Raw genomic sequence first — 15374 nt, 5'->3', positions numbered from 1 at the left:
TTGAAAGGAAAGAAAATGGGGAGATAGTAAAGCGGTGAAAAAAGGGGCACAAAGAGGGAAAGACAGTAGGGAAAACAGCTCGGAATGTGCAGGACGGGTTTAGGGAAGGTCCATAGCTGCCCATTTCTTTAACAGCAACAGCTGTGCATGTACTAGTAATTTGAATGGAATTTTGAAACCTTCCACCCCTGAGAGAGGGGTGAGGACAACAAAGTATGTTGTACTGCCAATTAAACTTCTGTTTGTGTCCAGCGGACATGTGTGCGAATTGAGCAGCTATGTATGGGGCATAACTTTTTTTTGTGCAGATTGCCCATTTTTTTAAATTTTTTTCTGGTGAGAGTGGAATGTGGGGTAGGGGAAGTAGGTATATTTTGGGAGGTAGGTTGGGGAGCTAAACAGACAAGACAAAGAAGACACATACAGGGGTGGAGTATGACACATGGGGTGGGTGAACACCATTGACGGGGAAGGATGTTTGGAAATCGCAAGGCCATGACACACAGATGGCAACAGTGGAACTGAGATCCCCACCCATGGGCAGTTACCAATGCATCTTTACAGCCCGGGGGGGTGGCTGTGCTGGGGGCTATATAGGAGGGGCAGGCTCACCCATGAGTGACGCCACTCTTGCCTCAAGCTGTCGTAGAGGATCAGCAACTGAACATTGGAACTCCCTATGCACCACAGCCCAGACCGTTCGGAGGGTGATAGGTGGCCCTCCTCCGCCCGTGCTTGCATGGGGGGATGAGCCCCAACCCCTGCAGTGCTTCCACCCAAAGGTGGCACAGGACCAATGAAGGAGGGATTCCCGGGCTGGGCACCGGAACTGCTGGTGCCAGGTGCCATCACCAGCTGAGGTGGGACAGGTGGGTCCCCTGGGACTGGCCTTCCCATACGTTCTATATTTAGGAGGATTTAATGGCAATATGGGTTAGTAATCACCAACAGCATTCCAGTTTAGTTGTAACAGCATACAGTAGTATTCCCATTAACCCAACACACCAGAGTTCCAACAGTTGAACAGCAAGCATAACACATGCATATATAGAACAACAGTGGACATTCCAACAGCATGCAGGATTGATTGGTGGCAACAGACCACCAAGATTGTGGTATGTGAACAGGGCACATGCATCATAGTAAATGCAGATATTTATATAACAATAGGACATATGTCCCAACAAATGTTATGAGATTAGACATACCCATTGAGGTGTGGAATTGCATTGTTTATGCACATACAGTAGGGTGTAAAAAGATACCTCCATTAACAACTTATCTATACTTATAGTTTACACTACATTCCTATTGACTGCAGTTAAATATCCCCTACATGTATTATTACACTAGGCATTGTCCGTTAAATTGTGTAATGGGATTTGCTAGTTCTTGCTATACCTGACCTGTATCTGACATACAAACTGTCCTGGTTGCAGATGTCACTGCTACATATTTATATTTTTCATTTATATTTATGTATCTACATATCTGGATGTGTTCAGGTGACATTATCAGGTATATGTTAACAGCCCCCTACATTTCTAGCAGCATACTGACATTTCTGGGCAACACATTAACAAGCTACTCATGTGCCAGATTAACCTGTACATGCTGGTCATTAACTGACAGTTGAGGACTGTATATATGCTTAACAGCTACTGGCACTCCCTTCATCCACTTTATATGGGCCTACCCATGTGTGGGTTGACTGCACTTAATACAACAGTACTATTTCTATTATGCAAGGGTACAACAACATATCGAAGAAAGTGACATGGACACACTCCAGGAATTATACCTTTATTAATAACATTACACACTTTTCTAGTGGCTCTCTCAATTATTTGATATATCAGTGCATGCAGAGGTCTTTTATTCAATACTTTTTATACCTTTATTAATGGGTTACAACACCTTTTCATGCTGTCTCACTTATTTTATATAACAGTACATGCAGAGAAGTTATTCCACACTTGTTATGCCTTTATTAATGGGTTACAACACCTTTTCATGCTGTCTCACTTATTTTATATAACAGTACATGCAGAGAAGTTATACCACACTTTTTATACCTTTAATAATGAGTTACAACACTCTTTTTCAGGCTGTCTCACTTCTTTTATATGACCACACATGCAGAATATTTACTAACGTGCCTGGTGCCCCAGCCTTAGCAGCTTATCTGCATAGGCTTGCTGATTCGCAGCACAGACACCTGCAGCTGTGAAGTAAATGAAGGGATATTGAGACATACCTATCCATAATATAGACTACAATAGCAATTCTTACATACTTCATTCCATGGCTACATACTCAGTAGTGGGGCATTTGGCATTCCACGGGCCTCCTGTATCCAGTGGTTTAGTTGGTCCTCCTTGCTTCTCTTCAGGTCTGCATGGTGGTGTCTGACCTGCTCACCAGTCTGAGGGATGCCTGCGACCCTGGTGAGATCATGTGCTAACCGGTTCCAGGCTTCTGCTTTGTACTCCATGCCCTGGAACTGGCACTGCAGGAGTCTTGCATCATGATGATGGATGAGGAGCCAAACCATATATTTTGACTCCTCAATGCCCCACCATTGCTCTCAAAAATGAGAGCCCTCTCCAGCACTGGCAATACTGTCTGCAGATGGGAGCTACAACCAGTTATGGCAATTATTCCTGCCTGTGGAGCTTAAATATTCCTCATTTCCCACACTTATTTGTGATTGGCCGGTTTTGAAAAATCTCAGCTAAGAACACACCTGCTTAGCAATGGGTAAACTTCCATTGTCATGTTTGAGTGTGTTGGAAATGTATACATATTTAAAGCTGTCATGGCTTAGTGGTTTAATACTGTGATTATGGTGCACGGTATCCCAGGTTCGAGGCCTGTCATTGCTTTTTATTTTACTACTGGCCAGACCAGACAGGAAGTGTGGCTGTGTTTAGCCGACTTTGTTCCACTTTGCCCAATGTTGCTCGATGTTACTCTACATTGCTCTATGCTGCCTGACGTTGTCCGACATTGCACTAGTTGGCACGATGCACAGCTCCACACAATCCTATTGCACTAGTTAAAGCAGTGCTAAGCTATGAGCAGTTGCGCTATGCTGCCCGGCGTTGCCCAACATTGCCCCAGTTGTCGCGGTGCGCAGCTCCGCACAAACATGTTTTGTTTGCCCTAGTTGGCACGATGCGCCGCTTTGCGCAAAACTATTGTGCTAGTTAAAGCACTGCTAAGCTATGAGCAATTATACTTCACTGTGCTTAATACTAGTGGACTTTGCTTAGCAGTGCTTCACATTGCTTAAGATACATTAAATATGCATTTATCAGTATGCATGACCATTCCACCTTCTTATTTATATATAAAATACTGTTCACTAACGCATGGGCCATTTTAGTGCATTTTACTGGGATTTAAAAGGTAGATGTCAGGAATTCTTTTTATGCACACATTTCCTACAGAAAATAGGCAGTGGAGTGGCAGAACTCAAACACGGAATGCATACTCTTTGGGCGGGGGCTCTACCACTATGCTATTGCTATTTCCCTTCATTTGCATATCAATAGTTTATTATCCTCTTTGATGTCTACACTGCTAACTGTAGCTAAGCAATGGGCAAACCTGCACATACACATGCAAATATGGGCAGCTATGTCGGGAATAATAAATAAAAAGGAAACCTTTACATTTTTAACTTGTACAGGGATTTAGAATGTGGGGGAGTGTAGTGTTGGGTTTGTGGACATTTGAGCAGACTTGCTCACTTCTGTTGGCATTAGCTGTTTATGCACTTGCAGGGGTGTGGATAATTGGGCTGCTCGGCAGTCTGACACGCCCCCTGCACTCATGCATGGTCCATGTAAGCCTTAGAGTTGAGTCAGCCCTCCCTCATGAATATGCATGATGCACTGACATCATACCCTTACACTGCAGTGTTCGTGCAAGACTTAGTTAGTCTTACACAGAGGATTAGTGAATCCCGGCCATATACTTTTCTGCTCTTTGCACTCCAACTGCAGTACAATGTGTCTTAAAGAATTTTACATAGTTAAAACACTTGACTATAAAATGACTCTGTCTTGTTGTGGCAGTTGCTGAAATTACACCAAAGGGTATGGTCATTTGTTTATGAGTTCCTGTGTACCTGTTTGATTACTTGCAAGCTGCAGGTTCATATAAATAAATATACTGAACCTATAGTTATATAACACTAAATTCTACCACTCCAGAATCATAGAAGTCACAGTAACATTTGCCTTTTTGTAGCTTTATACCTTGCAAATTACAAGACACCCCTGCTTGCTTCAATCTGAGGAGATTAAGAGTCAGAGATAGCAAAATGCTGCATACTTCACAAATCTATTACACACCACCAGAATTGTTGATACTGTAAGCATCTACTTGACAACGAGATTAACCATGAAAACCACTATAAATTTAAAATAAAAAAGGATGAAATGACTTTTGACACCATTCTTCCAAATTTCCTTAGATTAACTGAAGAAAACGAAAAAGGCAGTCAGCTTCAACAACCAGCAAGCAACACTTGGTGCTAAAAAATGACTCCACTGAGCTTATTCTAAAATTAATAACAATACTAATAAATATCTTTTACAATTTATCTCCAAGTACTGAAATTAACCAAAAACTATACTGTAAAATAAATTAAATGCCGCTAATGAGATTAAATAGCCGCAATACATTCAGAAACAGTGCAGCAACAGTTCTCCTCAAAATAACCATTAACAGTTTTTGTATAAGAGCTGCTCCATATCTGTCATGGGTTCTGCTCCACCACTGAGATTGCCAGTGTCATTGGTTCTTTAAGATAACTTGTCAGAAACTTGGAGTAATGGGCACAGAAGATCATCAATGCAGCACCATTTTAGGACTTTATGAAAATATTATAGAAGCACAATTTGCAGTTTCTATGTAGTGGTGCAATATCAACACATTTGATTTTGGTGACTTAGAGGTAATTGAAAATAAGTTCCATATGCATTTGTGCTGCCAAAAAGAACTTTCTCCCCGGGATTCAATAAACTAATTTTTCTGTGTAGGAACAGTGTAGCTGCTCTTGCATGGAATATAACCACTGAGCGATCCAGTAAACTACTGTTTTGATGTGCATGAGCCTGCCTACACTATTCCTGCATGAACACCACTGCATAATGCTAATTACCTCATTTGCAAGCAGCCAGGCATCCGTGCAAGAATAGTTTTAGTTGCAGAAATGTATTTGGCTACTAGCCGAATACATTTCTGCAAAAATAAAAATGGAGGCATGACAGCTCAAAAAAAAAGCAGGTATTATAATCTTTAGGCATGCCAATGGCCAAATATATGGCCACTGGCATGGAAAAGTGTTTCATTTTCATAAAATTAAAAGTTTTTTTTTTGGCCAATTTAAGCCGTTTAAGCATAGGGCAGTGTCACGCAAATGGGATCATGCTGAAAATAATAAAAATGTGAAAACTCAATTTAAGGGTAATCTGCATTTTGCCATTATAGTCTATGGCATGCTGAATCAAAACAATACCAGGGAACAGTGGTTGTTAAGGGGAAAGGCTCTGGGGTAGTGCAGTAACTATGGGATAAGGCAGTGGGATATGCAAATGAGGGGAAATTTACTGAATCGCAAAAATCCTTTAAGAGCCAAACTGCACCTAACCATATAGGTGCTATAACATGATCATGTAAATAGGACAAGCAACAGACATGAAAAGGGGGTGTGTCATGCATGGTGTAAGCACACTGGAACCATATGGCCCCCAGATAAACATTCTATGAAATGAAGACCATTTTTCACATCCAAGGATGGCCATTTCTTCATATTTACATTATCTAAATGGGTTTGTGTGGCGTGAACTAGGTCTAAAACAAAACAAAAAAAACAGAAATAGCAGGACTGTTTACATTTGGGCACTGGGTTTGCGCGGCATGCCTCAGGGCTTAAAAGGGGTGGAAATGGCAAGGAGAAAAAAAAAGAAAAAAAAAAGGAAAACAGCAGACTAAAATCAGTCAAGAACAAATTACAAAGCTAACAAGTGGAATGCATCATAGTCAGCCAATCATACAGGCAGCATCTGCAGCACAACAGTATAAACTATGCAAACAACTTACAGTCTCGTTTTTCCAACAAACTCTGCACCATTGGTGTATACATGTGGAGGAATTTTAACTGGAAAAATGTTAGGGGCTGCCATTGCTTTGATCCATCAGTATGTGGTAGAGGCTGAAGCCGGTAAGGAGGATAATGCCAACAACCACCACAGACCGAGGAGGAGAAGAGTGTTCAGACCCAGGGTAACTTACCAGGGGCTACATGATCTAGAGATAGTAGAACACTACAGGGTGGACAGAGACATACTTCAGTAAATCACCGAGCTGTGCCAGCCTAAACTCAGACCTAGAGCCAACAGAGGGGAACCCATCCTAGTGGATACCAAGGTATGTGTAGCCTTAAGAATTCTAGCTACAGATACTTTCCAAAGACCTACTGGGGACATAAAGGGGGTCTCACAGACAACTGCATCCAGGGTACTCCACCAGTTCCTGGATGCTATGCTACCACATGCCAGTGAGCACATTTACTTCCCCAACACCCATGAGGAGAGGACCAGCAATATGCATCTCTTCCATCGTGTAGCAGAATACCCGGATGCACTGAGTGCGATAGACTGCATGCACATTCACATCAAACCACCACCCGGTGAATAGGGTAGGGTCTACATAAACCACAAGGGATTCCCCTCCATCAACTGCCAGGTCATGTGCAATGCCCAGGGCATTATCTTGAATGTGTGTGCTGGCAGCCCTGAAAGCTATCACAACTCCCACCTCTGGCATTCGTCACAGCTGTACCAGGTATTTGCCAGTGGGGGCATCCCGTATGACCACCTGGTGGGGGATGCTGGCTATGCACTGTTGCTGAGGATGATGATATCCATCAGAAATGCACACATACCCACACAAGAACGCCATAATGAGGCACATGCACAAACCAGGATCATTATTGAGCATGTGTTTTGGATGCTCAAGTCAGGGCTCCACTCCCTTGACATATCTGGCGGAGCCTTGCAGTATTCTCCAGCCACATGTGCACACATGTTCATAGTATGTGCCATGCTAAACAATATGATCCTGTGGAAGCAGCTGCAGCAGGAACAGCATGGAAAAGGGCTACACAGCCCACCACCATTGTCAAGGTCCCCACAGGTACAGAGGGACTCAGAGGAGGAGGCCCCTGAGCCTGCTCCTGTAGGCAGACAGAGGCATGCCCAGTATGCTCAGGCCTTGGAAAAGAGGCAACACACTGCACACACACTGATACTGTAAGGAGCACAGGGACTGACACCTCTCTCTGACTCGCACATACAGTAAAATGGATGATACACACATCACATTACCTGTAACTTAATATGTATAGGCAGTGTACTGTGTGCATCCAACATAGGCAGCCCTCACACACTGTCCTCACAATTGCCACAGGCACAAGGTAAGTCAGTCTTAACAATAAATGACTGGATTAGTATGTTTTCTAGCATATCTATGGTAATGCTGCATGCATGCAAGTTAATGGGGTGACCTACTGGGATGGCAGCAGACAACTAACAGCTATGTGGGACACCAGGGAATGTCTGCCAAAAACTGGCCTTCACAGATTATGCAGTAGTACACAATGTGGCAAATCCTACTGCAGTATATGTGTGGGGACAGCTAACTGAGGGGGGTCATAAGTCACAGGCATGGATGTCAGTGTGGGGGTCCCATACCCACCCCTCACATCCACACAACAAGTCAGCTGTAGAACACCAGAGAAAAATGTCTGGTAAAGGAACAGAAATGTCAGCAATGTTGAATCACCCTCCCCCCACAGACTCACACAGTGATAGCACAGGAGGACTCACAGTTGCAGTAAGGCTATGAAGGGTAAGAAGTCTGAAACTCAAATGTATACCATTACAGTCTGACCTGTGCTACTGATATGCCTCTAGTCTCCAAGACAGGGCACAATAGTATGGTAAATGGAACCAAAATGTAAAACAAATATCAGCACAGTCTGTGCAAATGTGTACAGGTGACAGGTGTGCACCCGCCATATACCCACAGAAAAGCAGTAACATGTATGTTTGCAGGAAAATAACAGCATAGCACACATTGGCAGGGCTGTACCAATACACATGAAAACATGTTGCCGCTCCACAATATGCAGGGGTCAATGAGCTATGTGTATGTGTGGTTAATACTGTCAGGATCTGGCAAACACGTTCTCCTGGCAGTCGTCTTGTAGTGCCTTAGGTACAGTGCTGTCTTTGACAGGGTCATGTGCAGATAATTGCAGTGCCAGCTGTTATGCATGTCAGTGACACCCACTGTTCTGCCACTGATATACCTGGAAGTCACAGTGCTATGTGGAATATACTACACATATAATAGATATGTTGAAGGATGTGTAGCCAAGGTGCTAAGGCTTTTGTGAATGTAAGTGCTTTTTGGTACTTTGGCCAGTGGTTATTGTCAATAAACCTTTTTACTTATGTTTGCTTTAACATATAATGGACATGCCTGCACAGTAGAATGCACTCTGTACCTGCACTCGTAACTCCCAACCTCTGACAGCAAGATGTCTGGACAAGGGCAGAAATAAAAGTGGAACAAAGGCACAATGATAGGCATGTGTTGTAAATATTGCCCTTACATGCTGAGAAAGTTGGTAGGCTGAGGGCTTTGCAGTAGTGGGAATTGTCTGAAGGTTATGTAGTCTGAAACAGTAATGTCTGTCATTATTTTGTAACATCACTCTTCAATTATATGTCACTAATTTGCTATAAAAACACAAGTTTACGTAGACAGGATGAAACCCCTAGCCAAACACCTAGACAACCTGCCAAAAAATGTACAGGTGAGAGGTATGCCCACACAAGGATATGACATCTCAGGTTAGAAAGATACCACACAAGCAGGAGATCCCCAGGCAGTATATCATCAAGTTGCTGGACTGTTTACACAGCACGTCATCACTCAACTGGTTATAGCCATACCTCACAAAGGGCCTTGTTGGGCAAGAATGTACATAGCTGCCCTCATAATATTGGTTTATGCATCATAAAACTAGTATTCCTTTGGTAAAGCACTATGATGATCTGAGGATGTCTGGCACTAGGTAATGACACAATACATTGCAGTGTCAGACTACAGATATGTCAGAAAATGTCTGCTAAACAAACCCAGTACCCTGAGGAAAGTCCTGTGTAATCCCAAGAGTTATGGCTGTAACACACAAAACCCTGGACTGGAGTACATCTATCTCTGGAATGGAGTCCCACTCTAACTATAGAAAGTCACACTGGGCATGCTCCTACACTTAGAGAAACACAGGACATGTCGGAACCACATCAGACTATATGACTGTATTATGTATATATGTCTGTGCATACAGACAACTATGTACACCTTAACTGCCCCCCCCACACACACACACATATCAGACAGGATTACCCTCAGCTAGCTGTAGGTGGCCCATGTGTGATATATCTGCATCTGTTGTATGAGATACACAGACATATATATGGACAACAGATAACATATATCAAGCATACAGACACATAGATGTGGATAAGTGAGAGACAGACAGTGATATATATATATATATATATATATATATATATATATATATATATATATATATATATATATGTATATATATATATATATACATATATGTATATATATATATATATATATATATATATATATATATATATATATATATATATATATACACATATATATACACACACATATATATATATATATATATATATATATATATATAGATATACATAGGGAGAGAGAGAGAGAGAGACAGGGGAACACAGACAGAGTGAGTCACACACATGGATGCCCTGAATGGCATGCAGTGATATCCTGCTGTGGACAGTGGCATACAAGCTGTAAACCATTGCACGTGCCAGCATAAAAGATGATCCCCATTGTGTAATAGTACTGAGGTGGGCATTATAATATCACATCACCTGGTATTAGGAGGCTGTTCCCAATCAGTACACTTCCCATTGCCCTACATAACAAGATCTGCTGTTGTCATTCACCATAGAAGTACCATTGGACACCTATCTCCTCTATAAGCTTTGGAGCATGTGCGATAACTGCATAACACTATAGTACAAATAACTAGATAGATAGGGGTTCTAATCTCACTACTGGCAACTGTGTGTGTGACAGTTGTGTGTGCGAGAGTGAGTGTGTGTTTGTTTGTTGGTGAAACAGTTTTAGGCCTTCCACCCACAACACTACCCAATGCCTCACTTTATCAGTCCTGCTGATGCCATTCCCCTTATCAGCACCTTTGGCCAGCTGTCAGCTCAGTAAGCTCCTTAGCACATGCGGTAACTGTGTAACACTATAATACAAATCACTAGATTGGCAGGGGTTCTACTCTCAGATCCAGCAAATGTGGGTGAATAAATGTGTGTGCATGTTTGTAAAAAGAAGTATTTTGATAAGTTTCACACCCAGTGCCCCACTTTATCAGTCCTGCTGTCATTTCCCTTATCAGCACCTTTGACCAGTTGTCAGCCCAATATGCAACGTAGCATATGAGATAACTGTGTAACACTATAGTACAAATCACTAGATAGGAAGGTGTTCTACTCTCAGATCCAGCAAATGTGTGTGTGTGGGTGTATAAGTTTATAAGTGTGTATGTTTGTAATAAGAAGTATTTTGATAAGTGTTCCACCTAGTGCCCCACTTTATCAGTCCTGCTGATGTCATTCCCCTTATTAGCACCTTTGGCCAGTTGTCACCCAGTAAGCTCCATAGTGCATGTGATAACTGTGTAACACTATAGTATAAATCACTAGATAAGCAGGGGTTCTATTCTTAAATATGGAAAATGTGTGTGCATGTTGGTGAATAGTGTGTATGTTTGTAAGAAGAAGTATTTTGATTCAGTCCTGCTGATGGTGTTCCCCTTATCAGCACCGTTGGCCAGTTGTCAGCCCAGTAAGCTCTGTAGTGGATTCTAATCTCAATACTGGTAAGTGTTTGTGTGTGTGTGTGTGTGTGTGTGTGTGATACCACTTTGAGTTGTGTACCACCCTGTACACATCCCATTACCCTACTTTATAAGGCCTGCTGATGTCATTCACCTTAGAAGTACCTTGGGACATGGTGAATTCATATAAGCTCCGTGGTTCATCAGATAACTGCATAACACTATAGTAGAAATACCTAGATAGCTAGGGGCTCTAATTGGAATACTGGCTACTGTGTGTGTGTGTGTGTGTGTGTGTGTGTGTGTGTGTGTGTGTGTGTGTGTGTGTGTGTGTGTGTGTGTGTGTGTGTGTGTGTATGTGTGTTTGTGTGCGTTTTTGGGTTGAGAATCATATTGTATGTGGGTTATACCATTTTGAGTTGTGTACAACCCTATACACTTCCCATCACCCTACTTTACAGAGCCTGCTGATGTCATTCACCTTAGAAGTACCTTGGGAGAAGCTGAATTCATATAAGTTCCATGGTGCATCTGATAACTGTTTAACACTATAGTAGAAATAACTAGATAAGTAGGGGTTCTAATCTCAATACTAGCAACTGGGTGTGTGTGTGTGTGTGTGTGTGTGTGTGTGTGTGTGTGTGTGTGTGTGTGTGTGTGTGATGAGAATCATATCCTGTGTGGGTTATACTATTTTGATGTGTGTATCATTCACACATATTTACCACCTCCCAATGGCATTACTTTATATAGAGTGTTAATGGCATCTGCCTCACATACAGCATGTTAAACCATTGTACATGCCATTCCAGTCATCTGTACAGATGTCTATGGAATATCTGGATATTTGCAACCCATATGTGCTCTGTGTCCCCTAACAATGACCATGTATGTGATATTGTTGCCAAATAGGTCATAGTTAGTGTACTGACACACATGCAGCATCAGATATCATACCTGACTGAAACATCATGCTGATACAATGTATGTTACCTTATTATTTGCCCAGGCTTGGAGGAGTAATAGAAGACTCCACTTACTATTTCTGGTGGGTTATCTCACCATCCATGAAGGCATTCACAACATTACATGTTGTAAGAGGTAGTGCGTTATGTTGCATGCATATAATCTATGTGGGGCATGTCATGTATATGTAGCACTATAGTACATTAAAGTGGATATGTAGGTTTATGAATCTGTCCATTGCCAACTGTGTTTGTGTTACTGTATGCACATCACCTGTATCAGTCTTTACTGTGTGTATGCAAAGGATATACCATTTTGTCCCCCGTTCCACCTGTGAACTCAGGAATATATACCACAAACATGTCATACATAATACCATGCAAGCTCCCACCAACTGCATCAGAGTTGAGTGTATGGGAAAGATATGTTAGGGGAAACATGTGCTGACACATGAATCTGTTGCAGTCAATCTAATGGCTAAGATGATGAGGGACCTACTGACAATACTCCAGTAACCTGTTCCATATGTATGAGCCTGTGGTACTACATAACACTGAGGTGACATGTCTGAAGGCTACCTTTCTTTGACAAGGGGTATGCACACCAGGTCACACTGTCAGACAACAGTGTCCATCACCCACTATTGCATACATGCCCACCTGGTAAATGTACATATGAGTTTGTACCTTGGCTATAAAATAGTCAGTGTATTTCCATTCTGCCATACTCCATGTTGGTAATGTCTACAGGGCCACAGCCTTCAGACTCACAGATACCTGGAACACAAACAGAATACAGCATGTCAGACTTTAATCAGTCAATGGTACTAACAGAAATAATGTGTCATGGCTAATAAGGTGCATACACCTTTATGTGTACCCATAACAAATGCAAGCAGACAGCACCTTACACAGTATTACATAGCTACACTGTACTATATTCACCCTGTGCATCAGACCCATATTAGCCTGCCCCTGCATCGATGGTATAGATGACAGGGATGTGGTACAGGTATTATCATATGCACAGGGTGTGGTGTGGGCTTGCCAGAGGCTTAGGCTGGGCCATATGGTTGACATCCATGTGTGTGTGTTTGGAGGGATATCCTATAGATGGGCTGTATAGAGGTGCCGTGTGTGTCTGGAGATGACCTGCCTGTGATACAGATGTGTGTGTGTGTGTGTGTGTGTGTGTGTGTGTGTGTGTGTGTGTGTGTGTGTGTGTGTATCCACGCAGTCACATTATGTGGCTGCCCTACACAGGGGTATGCTGGACAGCTGAATACTGTACATGGCAGGCTGTCCAGTTCACTGTCTCCAGTTCACTGTCTCCAGGCATGGACACATGAACTGGTCCTGCCAGGGGTATCACTGGCACCACCAGGTCCAAGGCCAGATGCAGTACTGCTTCCTGATAATGACTGCTGACTGCTGGATCTATGTTCCTGATGGGACTGTCCAGGACCATGTACACATGGCCTGCTCCATTGTGATGTTGACAGCAAACCCCTTTGGTAGTGTTGGTGTCACTGGCACTACTGGAGTGTGAAGGTGCCTGGCCTCATAAACTCTCAGCTGATGTTGGTGCTGACCTACGTCCAGGTGGCTGATGCCCATCTACCATCACATGGTCTAGCACAGACATGCCATGATCGAGGATTGCCAAGGTCTCACCCCACCATCTATTCATGACCTCAGTATTTTGATGTGTGGCCTTAACAAGGTTAAGTGTGTTGCAACATAAATCAGGATGAGTTTCATCCACCACCCTGAGTATCTGTCTGGTGTTGCATTCACTACATATCTGTGTATCTATTACAGCCTGTAACATGTATCTGGTGCCACCTGCTGTGGCACTTGCAACAGCAGCTTGACGAGCAGCAGCCCTCCTGTGAACACTCCTGTCCATCCGGCTGTGTGGGACCTTCCTGCACTCTGGCTATGGACAGTGTCTACACTCACACCTGCCATAGTCACCACACTAGCCTGTTCCATGCCACCACCTGCCAAGTGTCTACATCTGTGGCTGCTGGGGACAGGGCATGTGTGGGCACTGTGACTGTCTGCAGGGACATTGTGGATGACTGTGGGATGCCAACCGATGGCACAAATTCAGCCCCTGACAACACCACCTGTGCCTGAATATGACCATCATCATTGCCAGAGTCTGCAGAGATACTGACATCAGATACTAAGCAGGGGGGACAGCGACCACCATGACCACCTGTGGGGAAAAGACAACATATGCAAATTAATACCTGCACTATACCGTTTACTGCTACACATGCACACACAGACGCACACATATGCACACACATGCACACACATACAGGTGAGGTGGTAGACAGGCATTACACAGACCTCACAATAGCCAACTGGTGACATTCACAACACAGTCAGACCACTACATACACATCCTGGACAGGACCTCAACATCATGCAGTGCATCCCTTTCCACTTCCTGGTACTACTTATAGACATCTCTGTGATACGTGACTAGTGTTAATAGGTGATGAGCCTTCAAGTAGCACACACTTCACTCATGTACACATACTTGCTGTTCACCTGTTTAGCACAAATGGCAACTCCTACAGAACATACATCTCAACTGTGCAGAGCATCACTGAATGTCTACATGAGTGGCTCATATTTCTGGTCTGTTGGTCATAAATCCTGTATTTGTCTGACACACTACTGGGATGATATGAGGACTGGTGTCACTGTTTAATGACATATGTTGAGTCTCACACTTCAAAACCTGAAGTACATAGATGTTACAACAGAACCAGTTACACTAACAACCTTCTAATCATACAGTGGATATTAAAAGTGGAGACACCCCTATTAACATGCCAGGTTTGTCTGATATATAACATGAGACCACAGAAATCATGTGATAACATTTCCCACCTTTAATGTGACCTATAACCTGTGCAATATAATTGAAGAACAAACACATCAGTTAGGGGTAATGTAGAAGTTGAGATATGTACAATAGGCTGGTTGCATGACTGTGCACACCCTTAAACTAATACTTTGTTAAAACACCTTTTGATTTCATAACAGCAGTCAGTCCTCTTGGGAAGGTGTGTATCAGCATGGCACATCTGGACTTAGCAATATTTGTACACTCTCCTTTGCAGAAGCCCTCCAAATCTGTCAGAGTGTGAGGGAATAATTTCTGCACAGGCCTCTTCAGGGCACCCCACAGATTCTCTACTGGATGCATGTGTGGGCTGTGCCTGGGCCATTCCAAAATGTTGATTATCTTCTGGTGAAGAAATTATTTTATGGATTTTGATGTATGGTATGGGTCAGTGTTGTGTGGAAAGCTGTAAGTCCTCTCCATCCAGATTTCTAGCAGACACATGATGATTTTGGGCCAAAAGGGACTGATA

Source organism: Protopterus annectens, chromosome 3.part1 (genome assembly GCF_019279795.1).
Source record: "Protopterus annectens isolate FY-2018-M chromosome 3.part1, PAN1.0, whole genome shotgun sequence".
Classification (NCBI taxonomy): domain Eukaryota; kingdom Metazoa; phylum Chordata; order Ceratodontiformes; family Protopteridae; genus Protopterus; species Protopterus annectens.
This window is presented reverse-complemented; position numbering follows the sequence as displayed.